The sequence below is a fragment of the Nerophis lumbriciformis genome, linkage group LG04 (genome assembly GCF_033978685.3).
Source record: "Nerophis lumbriciformis linkage group LG04, RoL_Nlum_v2.1, whole genome shotgun sequence".
NCBI lineage: Eukaryota > Metazoa > Chordata > Actinopteri > Syngnathiformes > Syngnathidae > Nerophis > Nerophis lumbriciformis.
The window spans coordinates 13,450,922-13,468,733 of NC_084551.2; the positions used below are offsets into that span (position 1 = coordinate 13,450,922).

The following is a 17,812-nucleotide window of genomic DNA, read 5'->3' on the forward strand; positions in this document are numbered from 1 at the left end:
CGGTACTTTATATTAGAAATGGCGACAGCGGAGGATAAATGCCCCACAACAAGAGGATATAGAAAAAGAAGGAGCTTACTGACTACATCGTTGGACCACAATGACGGACGCGCACACATTTTTGGGACTTATGCAGATCCCAAAATACACATCAGAAGGTACTAATAGGTAAAAAAAAATGGTAGAAACAAAACGCCAGATAATATGTCTCCTATTAGATGCCATTTTGGGATACTTATACACGCAACATAATAATACCCGTATGTTGAAGAACAGTACGTCTGACTACTGTAGCCGTAATGCTCCGATAATCCATCAAGCGGTGCGGCTTCGTAGTTTACCAAAGTCGTTCTAAAACATTTTGACAGATTTTTGAGCGCCGTGTGTAATGTTCTATATTGTCAATAAAACATCAACTTTTTGTTGTTGCTTGCTTACGGGTACTTGCTAGCGTCAACTTGCAGTCCACACGTACAGTATCTCCTTTGTGTGACTGCCATCTGCTGGTCACACTTATCATTACTCCATGTACCAAATAAAATTGCTGCGGGGTCAGTAACCACAACCAGAATTAATACGTGCATTAATGTTATAAGGCGCACTGTCGATTTTTGAGAAAATGAAAGAATTTTAAGTGCGCCTTATGGTCCGAAAAATACGGTAAAAATATTGGAGATATTATCATGAAGGGTTGCAATATAGGAGTAGTAATGGCAATGAATTAGTGACAAAATCAATGACAGTACTCTCAGAGAGAAACGCAGTGGTAGCAATGAAGTGCCGATGTGTCAGATTTACCAAAAAATGACTACCCCATAATTCCACAGGAGGATTATTTTAACAGAGACAGAATAACAACAATACAATCCAAGTGCAAGAATTCTGGCCCTCACAGCACTCAAATTAGTCCTGCCCTTCAGAAAAAAGCTTGGTGAGACCATGCCTGTCAAATTCCCCTAGAAACTGCTCTTTTTTTCTGTCGTACTCTAGTTTAAATAGTTTCCTGGACATTTCCTGTATTTATACTTGAATAAAAAAAAATAAAAAAAATACAAAACATTCTGGAAGTGGTGATGGTTAGGGATGGATACCAAATTTGGTACTTTTATAGGTACCTACTAGAGATGCGCGGATAGGCAATTATTTCATCCGCAACCGCATCACAAAAGTCGTCAACCATCCGCATCCACCCGAACTAACATTTAATCAAAACCGCACTCGCCCGCACCCGCCCGTTGTTATATATCTAATATAGACGATGCAAGGCATTAGTGAGGTTATAAAGCTTTTGCCTGTTAAAGAAAGGAGACTGATCCAATGTAGCAGAGACATTCAATGCGTGCCACGCTGTCACGGCCCAGACGCACACCAGTGCGCAATCATCTGGGAGCCGCGCTGAGCGCACCTCCAAGAGCGCACCTCCAAGAGCGCTCGCGCCACTCAAACTGCGTTCTATCTTGTTTTAACATCCTGTGGCACTCTTCTGGGATCACGGCGGACGAAACTGCTCATGCTCAGGGTGTTTGTGGAGGTTCGGGGTTTTGCACAAAAGTGATGCACCATGTTAGATGTCCCGATTTTGTGACTGTCGTAGACATAAACAGCGTCGCAGCTCTTGCAAATCACGTAGCCAGCATTACTATCATCCTGATTTACAACCTCATAAAAACGAGTCCACGCTGAACTTTTCTGGCCTTTTTTTCCCCTGGTCTTTAGTATTCCCTTTTTTAGTTTGTCGCGTACCACGTTTGCTGCCGGCGTTGCCATCTCTCTTTTTTTTCTTCTTCTGTTGTGGCATATGCTGCAGGTGCCTGCTCGTTTTTCGTATGTGGGTAACAACATTTAACTATGTATATATATTTCCGAATTGGTTTAACTGCCACCCGCCTGAATCTATTTAAAATCTAATTTTTTTTTATTTCAACCGCCCGACCCGACCCGCGGATAAAATCTAATTTTTTTTTATTTCAACCGCCCGACCCGCGGATAATCCGCGGACTCCGCGGTTGTGTTCGCAAACTGCGCATCTCTAGTACCTACCAAAGTACCTTGGTACTTCTACCGATTCACGTGAAAATACCTTTCTTGCACATGACGTCACAACCGTCTGCAAACTCGTCCCTGACAGAAACAATCAGTCAAGCACTCAGAGCGGACTAGGTAATATTACAATTTTCCATGCCAACAAAGCAAGAATAAGGCGCTGAAAAGTACAGAAAGGCTCCACTTCTCAATGCTAATTTACATTGGATTTGCCATAGAAATGCTAAAGGTTAGCATTAGTGATTTTACATGACTATTTCACACTTCCAAATTTAGTAATCAAAACTACAACTAAGATGCATGTTACAATCAAACAGCTGGTGTGTAACAATTACAATACTTACAGTATAAACACTTTATAGGGCGTCACAAAAGATAAGACTGGCACATTAAACCTAATGGCAAAGACTATCTCCTTGCTAAGGCAACAAATCTTAGTCCATACACTACTATCATTCAATGTCTTGGAACGTAAACTGCATGCCGAGACTACTATACTGTATAATATATACAGTACTTTCAAATTAGACACAGAAGTGTAAGAAAACAAGATAACAACTTGACAGCACAGCCCAGTGTTGAATAGGAAAACATTTTTTTTCTTTTAAGCAACATTTTCTAACACATTTTAATGAACACAAAACTACCGGAAATTTGTACCGCTGAGTACCGGTATTGATTCCCAGGTACCGGGAATTGGTGCCATGTCGATTTAAATGTGAAAGGTACCCAACCCTCATGATAGTAGAGGACAATGGTGGGCGATCGGGTCTTTCAAAATGACAAAGACCCAAAACATAAGACCACGACAACAAACAACTTGCTCAAAAGGAAACTCATTAAGTTTCTGGTGTGGCCCAGCCAGTCCCTCGATCTTATAGTCTCATATAAATTCTGTAGCGGGAGCTGAAACATTGAGTTGCCAAGCAACTGCCCCAAAACCTTCAGGATTTCAGGATGTCTGTAAAGCGGACCAAGGTTTGCAAGACCCTGCTGACCAATAACGAGAAACATCTGACTACCGTACTTGCCAACAAGGGCTTTCTCCATCAAGTACGAAGCCACATTTTGCTTCACTACAATACAGATTCATTTATAGCCAGTATTTTATGGGGGCCCTGTGATGAGTTGGCGACTTGTCCAGGGTGTACCCTGCCTTCCGCCCGAATGCAGCTGAGATAGGCTCCAGCACCCCCCCGCGGCCCCAAAAGGGACAAGCGGTAGAAAATGGATGGATGGATGGATTTTATGGGGGTATTTTTTTGTTTGTCTCTCAGTTCTAATAAAGCTCCCAAAAATGGACTGCCTGTGTTTAGTAATGCTTGCAGTGAAATGAAAAGCTCAACTTAAACAACAAGAAGACATGTGACACATCTAACGGGTGGCGTGGCTCTGCTGGTAGAGCGGCAGTGCCAGCAACTTAAGGGTTCGATCCCCGCTTCTGCCAACCCAGTCACTGCCGTTGTGTCCTTGGGCAAAACACTTTACCCGCCTGCTCCCAGTGACATCCACACTGGTTTAAATGGAGCGTAAAGATGTAGATAATGGGTTTCACTATGTAAAGTGCTTTGAGTCTCAAGAGAAAATGGATATATAAATATAATTCACAATTCACTTTCCAACAGTGACATTGTGGATAATGTACAATACATTTTTTCATCACATTACACAGCCTAGAACATGGGTGTCAAACTCTGGCCCGCGGGCCTTTAAGGCACGCCCCCAAGACTGTGGTCCGGGTGGACTACGAGATATAATGACTGATGAACATCTTCGTTTGATAATGAAGGTTACCTCAGCTCAAAGCCTGAGCCCCGACATTAATGAACTAGCATTCAAGAAAAGATGGCAGGTATCTGGCTTGGGCACATCAGATTAGATCAGTGTGTTGCAAACTGAGCAGTTTAAAGTCCTGAATGGTTGGTGTATTCATTGTTATTTTATTTTAAAATGTATTAGCCTGTGGAAAAAGTTAATGTTGATATTTACCTCAGAAGGCTGCAAATAGAAAAGAGGCATTGAATTTTTTTAAAATTGTATTTGATATGCCGTTGATATGTTTTAATTATCATTATTATTATTTGAAACTCGATTTTGCATGTCACTATAAAGTTATATAAGCCTTGCTTGTTCAATATTCAATGCAAAACTTGTTTGGGTCCCTATTAAAAGGTTAATTTGTTCAACCTTGGCCAGCGGCTTTGTTCAGTTTTAAATTTTGGCCCACTCTGTAATTGAGTTTGACACCCCTGGCCTAGAAGGTAATAATAATAACACACTAAAATAATGCACTTTGCACTGAACTGAACCCTCAATTGATTTACTCCACAGTCGCAAACTGGCTAAGCGACAGCTGTCGCCACAGCTTGCCTCTCAAATTACTGGCGAAACATTCATTTACATTTATACTTATACTATATACCAGTGTTTTTCAACCTTTTCTGAACCGAGACACATTTTTTTCATTGAAAAAATCCCGAGGCACACCACCAGCAGAAAACATAAAAAAATGAAACTCAGCAGCCGATATTGACAGTAAAAAGTCGTTCTCGCAATTGTTGGATATGAATTCAAACCATGACCATGCATTCATCACTATAGCTCGTGTCTCAAAGTAGGTGTACTGTCACCACCTGTCACATCACGCTGTGACTTATTTTGAGGTTTTTGGTGTTCTCCTGTGTGTAGTATTTTAGTTCTTGTCTTGCGCTCCTATTTTGGTGTTGATTGTCACGTTATGTACGGATGCACTTTGTGGACGCCGTCTGCTCCACACGCTGTAAGTCTTTGCTGTCGTCCAGCATTGTGTTTTTGTTTACTTTGCAGCCAGTTCAGTTTTAGTTTAGTTTTACATAGCCATCCCTAAGCTTCAATTCCTTTTGTTTATTTTGGGTTTAAGCATTAGATACCTTTTTACCTGCACGCTGCCTCCCGCTGTCATCTGCATATTGTGATCAAGACAAACCATGTTCCCGACATCTACAAATCAATTAGCTACCTGCTGCCACCTACTGATATGGAAGAGTATTACACGGTTACTCTGCCGAGCTCTAACCAGCACCGATACTCAACAACGGCACATTTGCGGATTATAATTACTGGTTTGCAAAAAATATTTTTAACCCAATTAGGTGAAATTAATCTCCCACGGCACACCAGACTGTATTACACGGAACACTAGTGCGCCGCGGCGCAGTGGTTGAAAAACACAGCTGTTTACACTAGCCAAGGTGGATGAAGTGTCTTACACAAGGATGCACAGGACTAGCGTCATAGATTATAGGTTTAAACACACAAACTCAATACAATGACTGTCAACAATGTAACACGTGAGTTAAGCCATTACAATTGTTGATGTTGATTTTGCAAAAAAAAAAAAAAAAGGCACTTGAGAACGTCTCACATCGCAGGACAATGTCACAAAATTTACTTCAAATGTTTTGCTCTCCACTAATGTTATATTCGTGTTTATGCTTTTGTCAAAGTAGGCTGGATAAAGTAGACATCAGACTAAGACAGGTGTAGGGAACCTATGGCTCGAGAGCCAGATGTGGCTCTTTTGATGACCGCATCTGGCTCTCAGATCAATCTGAGCTGACATTGCTTGACACGATAAGTAATGAATAATTCCGCTGGTAATCACAGTGTTAAAAATATGTAATCACAGTGTTAAAAATAACGACTACAAAGCCATCAGCAAAACCATGCAGCACCAGAAGTCGCATTAACGGTAAGAAGTATTTTATTTATTATTGCTTACCTTCAGAATAACAATGTTATTAAAAAGAATAAGACACTTATTATACTCTAAAAATGTTGGTCTTACTTAAAAATGCACGCATTTAGTTGTATTCTGTGTTAAAAATTATTATATGGCTCTCATGGAAATACATTTTAAAATATCTGGCTTTCATGGCTCTCTCAGCCGAAAAGGTTCCCGACCCCTGGACTAAGATAATAGTTGAAGTGTCATCTGTTGTGTTATTATTAAAACGATTAACATTTTTAATCTGATTAATCACAGGGTAGCTGTGAATTAATTTAGATTAATCCCAATTGCATTAATTTTTAAGCTAGATAGATGGATACCAGAGCCCACTTTTAGCTCCTTTGTAAGCTATAAATGGTTGCAGCTCATTATTTTATAATGATACGTCTTACTGGTTTTAGTAAGGCTCATTTTACAAGTTATAATTAGTAGCAGCTCATGGTGACCAAAGGATCAGAGACTGACCAGTTTTTTATTAAGAAGCCAGTACAAAGCCATAGTGTAAAGATCTCTGTTGAATACTTTACCAACACGCCAGGTAATGAACTAAACATGTTTAGTTTACTGTATTGAGTTTAAGTGCAAATATGAACTCTTGTCAATCTGATCTATGTCATATCAGTGAGAACACATAAGAAAATATATAGTTCTGTGTACCCTTCAGTCTCGCTGCTCTGTTTTCCAATGAGCCAGTCCATATTGCCGTGTTCTCCCAGTGACCTGCAACGTCGTTCTTTATGATCCCATCAGCCTCGTCCCTGTGGTCGCATTACAAGCCTCATATTTATCTGATCGAGCCGACTGGCGGCCAGCATAACGGCGAGCCAGAAAGTGTGAGAATCCCTTCCTATGCATAAGTCTCTGGGAGCCCGGCTCCCACGTGTTTTTTTCTTCTTTTTTTTTGCTCCTGTACCATAAGTGTGTGTGTGCAGCCGAGTGCGTGCGTAGTGTATTGTTTGACACGGGGCAGGGAAATGAGTGAGTGTAAAATGTCAGAAGTGACGTAATAGTCGGTATCCTGGCTGCTGAGGAGGGCATCACTAAACGTACACTGTCTTTGTTTACCAGCTCTTTAATCTCCAGTCTGTCTGCAGTAAAACATGACAGCTTTTAGAAAGAAAGAAAAAAACACTGTAATAATATCCAAATACTAAACCGCTCTCACTTAAACAACACAATGTAACTCCAAGTCAATCACACTTCTGTGAAATCAAATTGTCCACTTAGGAAGCAATACTGATTAATAATCAATTCCACATGCTGTTGTGCAAATGGAAAATAATTCAAGGTGGTGTATTTCCACTCTAATTTTGAGTGTGACTCCAAATCCAGGCCTCTACGGGTTAATAAATTTGATTTCCAATGATAATTTTTGTGTGATTTTGTTGACAGCACATTCAATTATGTAAAGTACAAAGAAGAATATTTCATTCAATCAGATCTAGGATGTGTTATTTTAGTGTTCCCTTAACAGTATTTGCATATTTTTTGGGGCAATTTATAATGGCCTAATCTTTCCTGTGATAAAATGGCAACCAAGGTAATCAAAAATAGGTCAACCAACGAACGAGATTTCTCTATAGAATCTCCTCTCTGGTCAACAAAAGCACCATGAAGATTCTGGCGGGAACTCTCGTTCAACCCTTTTTCGATTACGCATGCACCTCCTGGTACCCTAGCACCTCCAAAACCCTCAAATCTAAACTCCAAACATCCCAGAACAAGCTTGTCAGATTACTTCTAGACCTCCACCCCAGATCCCACCTCACTCCTACCCACTTCTCCAAAGTGGGCTGGCTCAGGGTGGAGGACAGAGTAAAACAACTTGCACTGAGCATGGTCTATAAAATCCACAACACCTCCCTGATACCGAAGTACATGTCAAACTACTTCCTTAACGTAAATGACCGCCATAACCACAACACCAGGGGGAGCTTCACTAACCACGTTAAACCCAGATTCCGATCCAACAAAGGTCTTAACTCATTCTCTTTCTATGCACTCCCAACAGGTGTAAAAGAAAGGGCATCTCTATCCTCCTTCAAAACCGCACTAAAAGAACACCTCCAGGCAACTTCAACCCTAAACTAACACCCTCCCTTCCTCGCCATACCTCCTCGGATTGTAAATAATCAAATGTAAACAATCAAATGTAGTCACTTTTTCTTATCATTTCTGATCTCTCTCTCCGTGTCCATACTTGCTGTACATATGTACCAAGTCAGTCCTACACTGTTCCAATGTCCATTTCTCTGATGATGCAATTGTTGATGACTGAAGTGTTGATTCCAACCAAACTTAACCCCCCCCCCCCCCCCCCCCCTCTCCATATCCCACACCCCGGATTGTAAATAATTCAATGTATATACTCTGATGATTATCTTGTGTGATGACTGTATTATGAAAATAGTATATATCTGTATCATGAATCAATTTAAGTGGACCCCGACTTAAACAAGTTGGAAAACTTATTCGGGTGTTACCATTTAGTGGTCAATTGTATGGAATATGTACTTCACTGTGCAATCTACTAATAAAAGTTTCAATCAATTAATCAATCAATCAATCAATAGCCTCTCTTGTGTATGTCAATACATTTACGTATAATCCCTGGAGCATTTTGAAAAAAGGATTGAAAATGGAAAAAGACGGGGGGGGGAATTCCTATTTTTGTTTAAGTATGTTTTTTTGTTTGCGGACAAACATGACACAAACCTTCCCAATTGTTAGAAAGCCTACTGTTTAACACGTTTAATATAAGTATTTGGTGAACATCGTTTTGTCCGACTAATTTTGGTGGTTCTTGAACTCACCATAGTGTGGACTGTGACGCAACAGTTTGTTTAATCTTCCACTACTTCTTTGTCTCATTTTGTCCACCAAAAGTTGTATGTTGTGCCTGAATGCACAAAGGTGAGCTTTGTTATGTTATTGACTTGTTGGAGTGCTAATCAGGCATATTTGGTCACTACATGACTGCAAGCTAATCAATGCTAACATGCTCTTTAGGCTAGCTGTATGTACATTTTGCATCATTATGTCTCACTTGTAGGTATATTTGAGCTAATTTAATATCCTTTACTTTTATCCTCTTTGTATATAATTTAGTTTTGCATCTCTCATGACACATTTTAGATAGTAGTTTGTGTGCCATGTTGTTCCAGACCACAGCAAACATTACTTAGCTTGCCAAAGAGTGTAATAAATCTATTAAAAGAAGACAACCTGCCGTTTCCTTTAACTTGGACACACACATCTATACGTTTGGCCATTAAAAGCCAGTCATTTCCAGGAGTTATCTCACCTTCTGAGTAGCCTCTGATTTACTAATGGTTTCTAATAATGTAAAAATGTGTAGAATAAATATTAAATTTCAACATTTCTGCCAACAAAGATTGGCTTCAGCCTGCGACACAGTCATTTTGATAGAAGGCTATTATAGCTAATATAGACACTTACGTCATGTGTTGTCGTCATGATAACACTTATATAAGACTTTTAAAGTCATTTTGATAGTAGGCTAATATAGTTAATATAGACACTTACATCATGTGTTGCCTTCATTATAACACTTATATAAGACTTTTCATTTTTTGCGGCTCCAGACAGATTAGTTTTTTGTATTTTTGGTCCAATATGGCTCTTTCAACGTTTTGGGTTGCCGACCCCTGGCCTAGTGGTTAGCATCACAGCACGCTTGCTGTCGCATCAATATGTTGGGTTTGCATTTTCTCCCGGGCTGCCTCTCCAGGTACTCTGGCTACTTTTAGATCCTCACAATCACCTATTAGTGTTTGTCTGTTATTTGCCCTGTGACTGACTGTCGACCATTCCAGGGTGTACCTGACCTCTCACTCAAGCTCAGCTAGGATAGGCTCCGGCATACTTGTGATCCTCGCACGTTCGAAATAAACTAACACCAAATGACGACAGGCAGTAAAAATGGATTGACAGATGTCTCAATGTAAAGGTGTTAAAATTAATATGGTATGTTGAGGTTCTAATAGTATGCTGTGGTTGTTGGTTTTCAGCTTAAGATGGCTGATGCTACACTGCTCTCTAGTGGACACATGATGATGAATAAACATTGGCTTCTTCAGGTAAAACACACATCAGTCTTCCTTGGATTGCCATTCTGTTTTCACAGCCATAGTGAGTTATTTCTTGTGTATGTCAATACATTTACTTATACCTATCAGTTATCTTTAACCCAAACCCTTAGAAGTATTTCCAAGGTTGCAAAATAGAACGATCACCAGTCAATTGGTCAACCGCCAGTCAAAAAGAGTACATACAAATGAGTCTTCCATAAACCGAACATACAGTACAGTTTTTTGGACTGGGGGGAAAAGCTAGAGGACTCCCAGACGCATGCAGAACCCCATACAACATCTGTATCAAAATATCACTATTGACCTTTGGGCAATTAAGAATCTCCAATTATGCTAACCTATTTTCGGACCATGGGAGGAAAATGATGGCTAAACCCAGAAAAATACAGTTCCAAAGACAACCATTTGCTGTACAAACTTTCTCCAGTGAGAGTCGCTTACAGAAGATTTGAAGGGTGCAGGGTCCACTTTGATGCTTGAAAGATACTAAATGCAATGCAAGGTTAATATATGTTGAGCTATCGAAAAACAAAACATTGACAAATGAGCTTTGTGTCAAAGCTAACATTTTGATGAACATCTTGAACATTGTTGAAAATTAGATATTATTAATTTCATATGTGAACCATACCTGTCAGGCTTGCTACTGACAGTTTGGTCATGTTTGTTTTCCTGTGTTTGGCATTTTAATTCCTGTTCAGTGCTCTTATTTCTAGTTTCAACTTCCAGTGTATTTGAATCACTTCCTGTCCTGGTGCTCTTGTTTTGTCAGTATTTCCTGTTTGAAGCACCTTTACTTTCTGTTCCAAGTCCTGCCAGTACATATGATTCTCATGAATTAGTTCTATTTAGTTCCACCTGGGTCCCTCCTTCTCTGACTTATTAGTCGGCTTCCCGTGCACCCCCCTGTTGCCACTAAATACAATTTTACTTGCACGCCGTCTGCTATTTCCACATCCTTGGGGTCACGCTACAAGCAACGCCCTTATGTGGGCTTTGTACCGAGGATGTCGTTGTGGCTTGTGCAGCCCTTTGAGACACTTGTGATTTAGGGCTATATAAATAAACATTGATCAAATCCTGACAAATCCTTGGTACTTGGTGGTCCTGCTTTATCTTCTTACTGTGAGGCATGTGCAAAAGATAATGCTGTAAATTCCCCAAATCCAATATTAGGGGAAACAATTTAATACACTTAATCTATTCAAGGTTTCTTTCAAACACAAGTTATTTACACTATCATTATTATTCTTATTTGGGTATTTATTTACCTATTATTTTTTGGTGTTACCCTCACTTAGTATTAGTACATATGTGTCTATGTGTATCTACAGTATATACACAAAGTATTTGTATCTACCGTATTTTTCTGATTATAAATCGCTCCGTAGTATAAATCGCACCGGCCGAAAATGCATAATAAAGAAGGAAAAAAACATACATAAGTCGAACTAGAGTATAAGTACATTTTTGGGGGAAATTTATTTGATAAAATCCAACACCAAGAATAGACATTTGAAAGGCAATTTAAAATAAATAAAGAAAAGTGAACAACAGTCTGAATAAGTGTACGTTATATGAGGCATAAATAACCAACTGAGAACGTGCCTGGTATGTTAACGTAACATATTATGGTAAGAGTCATTCAAATAACTATAACATATAGAACATGCTATACGTTTACCAAACAATCTGTCACTCCTAATCGCTAAATCCCATGAAATCTTATACGTCTAGTCTCTTACGTGAAGGAGATAAATAATATGATTTGATATTTTACGGTAATGTGTTAATAATTTCACACATAAATCGCTCCAGAGTATAAAACGCACCCCCGGCCAAACTATGAAAAAAACTGCCACTTATAATCCGAAAAATACGGTATGTGTCTGTGTATATATATATACCGTATTTTCCGCACTATAAGGCGCACCTAAAAACCACAAATTTTCTCAAAAGCTGACAGTGCGCCTTATAACCCGGTGCGCTTTATATATGGATAAATATTAAGATTCATTTTCATAAAGTTTCGGTCTCGTAACTACGGTAAACAGCCGCCATCTTTTTTCCCGGTAGAACAGGAAGCGCATCTTCTTCTACGCAAGCAACCGCCAAGGTAAGCACCCGCCCCCATAGAACAGGAAGCGCTTCTTCTTCTACTGTAAGCAACCACCCGCCCGCGTAGAAGAAGAAAAAGCGCGCGGATATTACCGTACGTTTCATTTCCTTTGTGTGTTTACATCTGTAAAGACCACAAAATGGCTCCTACTAAACGACAGGGATCCGATTCATGAAAAGACGCAATCTCTCCATCCGCACACGGATTACTATTTCACAGCAACTGATATTCCTGTGAACCGCACTGTGGATACAACGGGAGCACGTACGGTGAATATCCGCACCACAGGGAATGAGAAGTCATCCTTCACTGTGGTTCTAGCTTGCCATGCTAATGGACAGAAACTTCCACCCATGGTGATATTCAAAAGGAAGACCTTGCCAAAAGAGACCTTTCCAGCCGGCGTCATCATAAAAGCTAACTCGAAGGGATGGATGGATGAAGAAAAGATGAGCGAGTGGTTAAGGTAAGTTTAAGTTTACGCGAAGAGGCCGGGTGGCTTTTTTCACGCAGCTTCGTCCATGTTGATATACGATTCCATGCGCGCCCACATCACGCTGGTTTTAATATATTATTAAAGTTTGACTGACCTATTTGACTGTTTTTTTGACATTCCTTTAGCGCAGTTAGATGCGGCTTACAACACGGGGCGGCTTATAGGTGGACAAAGTTTTGAAATATGCCGTTCATTGAAGGCGCGGCTTATAACCCAGGGCGCCTTATGGTGCGGAAAATACGGTATCTGTTTGCCAAAAATTGTGTATATACATAAGATAAAGACTATTCATGATATATTACGATAAAATCAGTAAATTAATTATTGTATAGATGATAATGAAAATAAATTGTGATAGTTAATTTATCAATAAGGGGTGGGAGGTAAATAGTTTTCACTTCTTCCTACTCCTTTTTGGATATGAAAAATCTAATCATTATGTATTGTTTTAATTGTTAATGTTTTCATTGTGAATTATTTGTTTCTTTATCTGTACTTTACGGTATTGTTTTTTTTGTGTTTTAGTTTTTACCATATCAAAAATAAACTACTACTACAACAATTTATTATTTACGACCTAGACATCTGTGCACAAGGAGCCAATTCCATGAAAGTGCTGGATCAAAAGATGTTTCAAACAAAACAATATAATAACATAATTTGAAAGTTTGCACATTTCTGGGTGAGTCAAGTGACTAAAATATGGTATAATATACTAAAATATGTGCTTAAATTTTTTGCTGGGTGCTACTGCAGGGAAAAAAGTGCAAAATGATGATTTTCCACTTTCGCAGTGTAAAGTGTCTACCTTTTTTTTTTTACCTTCTGTATATACCAGCTGTTTCACACACACATCGATGCGACAGCTCTTAGAGTTGGTAATCATCACATTTTCCCACAACTCAGACAAGCTCGGCATCCTGTTACATACACCTTTAGCAGGTCTGACAACTTCTGAGAGGCAAATAGAAGTCTAAAAGTGCAGCATCAGCCTTTAAAAACCCATCAGCACTGGTGAATGGGAAGTTTAGCAGCAATGAACAATTACTGCCTGAAAAGTACTATCAGCCAGAATGTTTAATACAATACACACACATTAGGTACACATGAAAATTATGGCTTATTAGAATAAAACGTTGCCAGATATAATAAAATATGGTGAAAAATGTGTATGTTGACACATCGATACACTGAAAGCTGATCAACAGCTGCAGCTCAGCATTGATTAGTCACAACAAAATATTACAAAAGCCTCTAAAATCCCTTTAGGATATTCCATCCATTTTCTACCGCTTATTCCCTTTTGGGGTCGCGGGGGGCGCTGGAGCCTATCTCAGCTACATTTGGGCGGAAGGCGGGGTACACCCTGGACAAGTCGCCACCTCATCGCAGGGCCAACACAGATAGACAGACAACATTCACACTCACATTCACACACTAGGGCCAATTTAGTGTTGCCAATCAACCTATCCCCAGGTGCATGTCTTCGGAGGTGGGAGGAAGCCGGAGTACCCGGAGGGAACCCACGCAGTCACGGGGAGAACATGCAAACTACACACAGAAAGATCCCGAGCCCGGGATTGAACCAAAGACTACTCAGGACCTTCGTATTGTGAGGCAGATGCACTAACCCCTCTTTCACCGTGCTGAGGGAGGATATTAAATTATTATTTTAAATCAAATAGTAAGATGCTAGGGTAATCTATGACAGAGAATCTTGCGCCAAAAGCTGTGAGACCTGCAGACCCTCTTAATGCGCTACAGACTGAGTGATAATTGGATCACAAGGGGGGGGTAATCTGGCTGCGTGCGTAAATACTAACAACATACTGTACAGAACAGCCATTCAACTGGCGGTATGGGAGCCAAATTCGGCCCGGGAATGACCCCAGTTTCAGTTCAAAACTTGTGAGACAAACAGCTAATTTCAAAAATTTCTAGTGCTCCTGTGTATAGAAGAACTTGGACCAGTGTAATCACATTGACAGATCCTTGCATTGACATTTTAACCTTGCAAGCAAACATTGAACACTACTGTCCAAACTTGTGATAAGTTATCTCCTTTTTGGTAGTTACACATTTTTTCATAATGTGATTCATGTAACTAAAGTATCGTTGTTGCTTGTTTACTACAGATGCAGTCAGTGGTAATTTGTTCATCTTTTTTCGGTATACTAGGAGTGTTCCTCGAGGTTCCATTTTAGGTCCTCTCTTTTTCACCATTTGGGCTGTTCAACTAGTGACCTGTGAGTTGATTTGAAAAAAAAAAAAAGGTGAGAGAATCACATTTTGGAGCAGATTCTTAAAAACACTGGAGTGCTGGCATGGAGATATTATTTGACTATATTTTTTGCAAAAGGTCCTTAAAAACAGCAAAGCGCTCCTCTAACTCTGACAAAATAAATACCGTATTTTTCGGAGTATAAGTCGCTCCGGAGTATAAGTCGCACCGGCCGAAAATGCATAATAAAGAAGGAAAAAAACATATATAAGTCGCACTGGAGTATAAGTCACATTTTTTGGGGAAATTTATTTGATAAAACCCAACACCAAGAATAGACATTTGAAAGGCAATATAAAATAAATAAAGAATAGTGAACAACAGGCTGAATAAGTGTACGTTATATGAGGCATAAATAACCAACTGAGAACGTGCCTGGTATGTTAACGTAACATATTATGGTAAGAGTCATTCAAATAACTATAACATATAGAACATGCTATACGTTTACCAAACAATCTGTCACTAATAATCGCTAAATCCGGTGAAATCTTATACGTCTAGTCTCTTACGTGAATGAGCTAAATAATATTATTTGATATTTTACGGTAATGTGTTAATAATTTCACACATAAGTTGCTCCTGAGTATAAGTCGCACCCCCGGCCAAACTATGAAAAAAAACTGCGACTTATAGTCCGAAAAATACGGTAGACCAAAATCAAATGTCTTCTGTAGAGAACACTGGTTTTATATATACAAAATAATCTTTCTGTAACTGCATCCCCCAAAACAATTTAGTTGAATATCCCTGCTGTACACTAACCAAGTCAGTTCGACAGTTCTACCAGGAGATGAGGTGAATGGAAAGTCATGAAGACAACTGATCAACGAGAAAAGCATCACTAAAGTCTGCTGGGGTATATGTATGAGTATTTCTTATACGAGCTATAGTAAGTGGTTTTGTATTAGGCAAGCAAGGGAATTGCCTATATTTTAGAACGGTTCACTGCTTGTTCACTTTAGGGACAGGATAATACCCTGTTGACTTCCTCAGGCACACAGAGCTGGCCAGGTGCGCTCAGCTGGTGAGAAGAGTTGGGATAAGGCAAGCATCACTGTGTAGAATGTTCATTGGGCATACAACACACACATTCAAGTAACATTTAACCCATACTGATTAGAACTCATAATCTAACAGTGCACCAGTCAGACCTCCTGACCAAGCACTTATATTTAGAATGAACAGGCTTTGGCAACAGTGGATTGTCTGTGTAATAGGTGGTAAACTAAAATCCGTCTGTTTCCTTAGATTACCTGCTGGGATTCAATATGGCTTCTTAACATCTCTCCCCTGATATTTTTCAATGAAGAAAGTCAGCTAAACACCCAGCAAACTCACGCCTTCACAAAAGCCTTTCCAATCCAAGACTTGGAGATAACAGACTAATTTATTATATACAAGCTCATTGTAGGGCTGCAGCTACCAATGGATTTAATAATCACGTAATCAATCGATTAGGTTGTTTGATTCATCAAAGAATCGGAAAAAACACTTTATAGCCTCAATGTGTATTTGAGTGAAAATAGTGGAACTAAACAATTCATTTGCTGACAATTATTGGTGACGTCAGCGCGACCACTCGCAACAACATCGCAAGTGAAAACGTGAAGCGTGGGAACATTTCAGCCTAATCTTGTTAAAGACACGAATACCTTGCTCATTTTGCAAAGCGGACCTTGTTTTTTTTGTTTTTTTTATGGCATTACAACTGTGATACGGAAGCATTTAAAGATGGCGCATGATGTTTCTCTTCTTATTTTTACTCTTATTGTTGCTTTTTATTTTTATTCGTCTTGTTATATTTTCTATTTTTTTTTTTTCATTTATACCCCCATTATTTACTTTTTAAATTTGATCTCGATTCTTTACATTGCTGCTGGAATTGTAATTTTTCTGAGGGAACTCTCCTGAAGGAATCAATTACTATCTATCTATCTATCCGTCCGTCCGTCCGTCCGTCCGTCCGTCCATCTATCGATGTCAGACATCTAGAGCAGGGGTCCCAAAACTTTTTGACTCAGGGGCCACATTGGGTTAGAAAAATGCCTTCTCCAAGTTCACAAAACACATGTACAGTGGTTGGGCAAACTTCCATGCACCCTCAAGGATCCTGCCAAGAGTATGGAGTTGGTCCACAGTTCCTCGACCAGGACGAAAACCACACTACTCCTCCTGAATCTAATGTTCAACTATCCGGCGTAGCCTCATCTCCAGTACACCTGAATAGACCTTACCGGGAAGGCTGAGGAGTGTGATCTCACGATAGTTGAAACACACCCTCCAGTTCCCCTTTTTAAAATAGATGAATCACCACCCCAGTCTGCCAATCCAGAGGCACCGCCCCCGATGTCCACGCAATGCTGCAAAGTCTTGTCAACCACGACAGCTCCACAGCATCCAGAGCCTTAAGGAACTCCGGACGGATCTCATCCACCCCTGGGGCCCTACCACCGAGGAGCTTCTGAACTACCTCAGCAACCTCAGCCCCAGAAATAGGAGAGCCCACCGTGGAGTCCCCAAGTACTTCCTCATTGGAAGACGTGTAGGTGGGATTGAGGAGGTCTTCGAAGTATTCCTTTCACCGATCCACAACATCCCCAGTCGACGTCAGCAGCACAACGTCCCCACTATACACAGTGTTGACAGTGCACTGCTCCCCCCTCCTGAGGCGGCGGCTGGTGGCCAGAATCGCTTGTTCAGTATTAAATGAGTCTATTAGGTTGCTAAAAAATGCCAGCATATACATACCTGTGTGCACAGTTTTAAAATACACCATGACAAAATGCCTTCCTCTTTTTGAGGAAGTTAGATGGCTTTGGTGTTTGTTGTTTGTTCTTATTGCTGCTATATTTTTTTACAGTCCCTTGTTTTCATTAAAAATGCGTTGTTTTTGTCAGCACTTTGCCTGTCTTTGCTTTTAAATGGACAAAAGTTCAATAGTTAATTTTGTTTTTTTGTAACAGCCTAATGAGCAGCAGTTACAGTATAA

The 17,812-nt window shown here is 39.9% G+C and overlaps 1 protein-coding gene across 21 annotated transcripts in view; it reads right to left on the reverse strand.

The window, feature by feature from the left end:
• rims2a (regulating synaptic membrane exocytosis 2a) overlaps positions 1–17,812 on the reverse strand; it is a 343,114-nt gene that overhangs the window by 281,050 nt on the left and 44,252 nt on the right. The window lies entirely within an intron of this gene.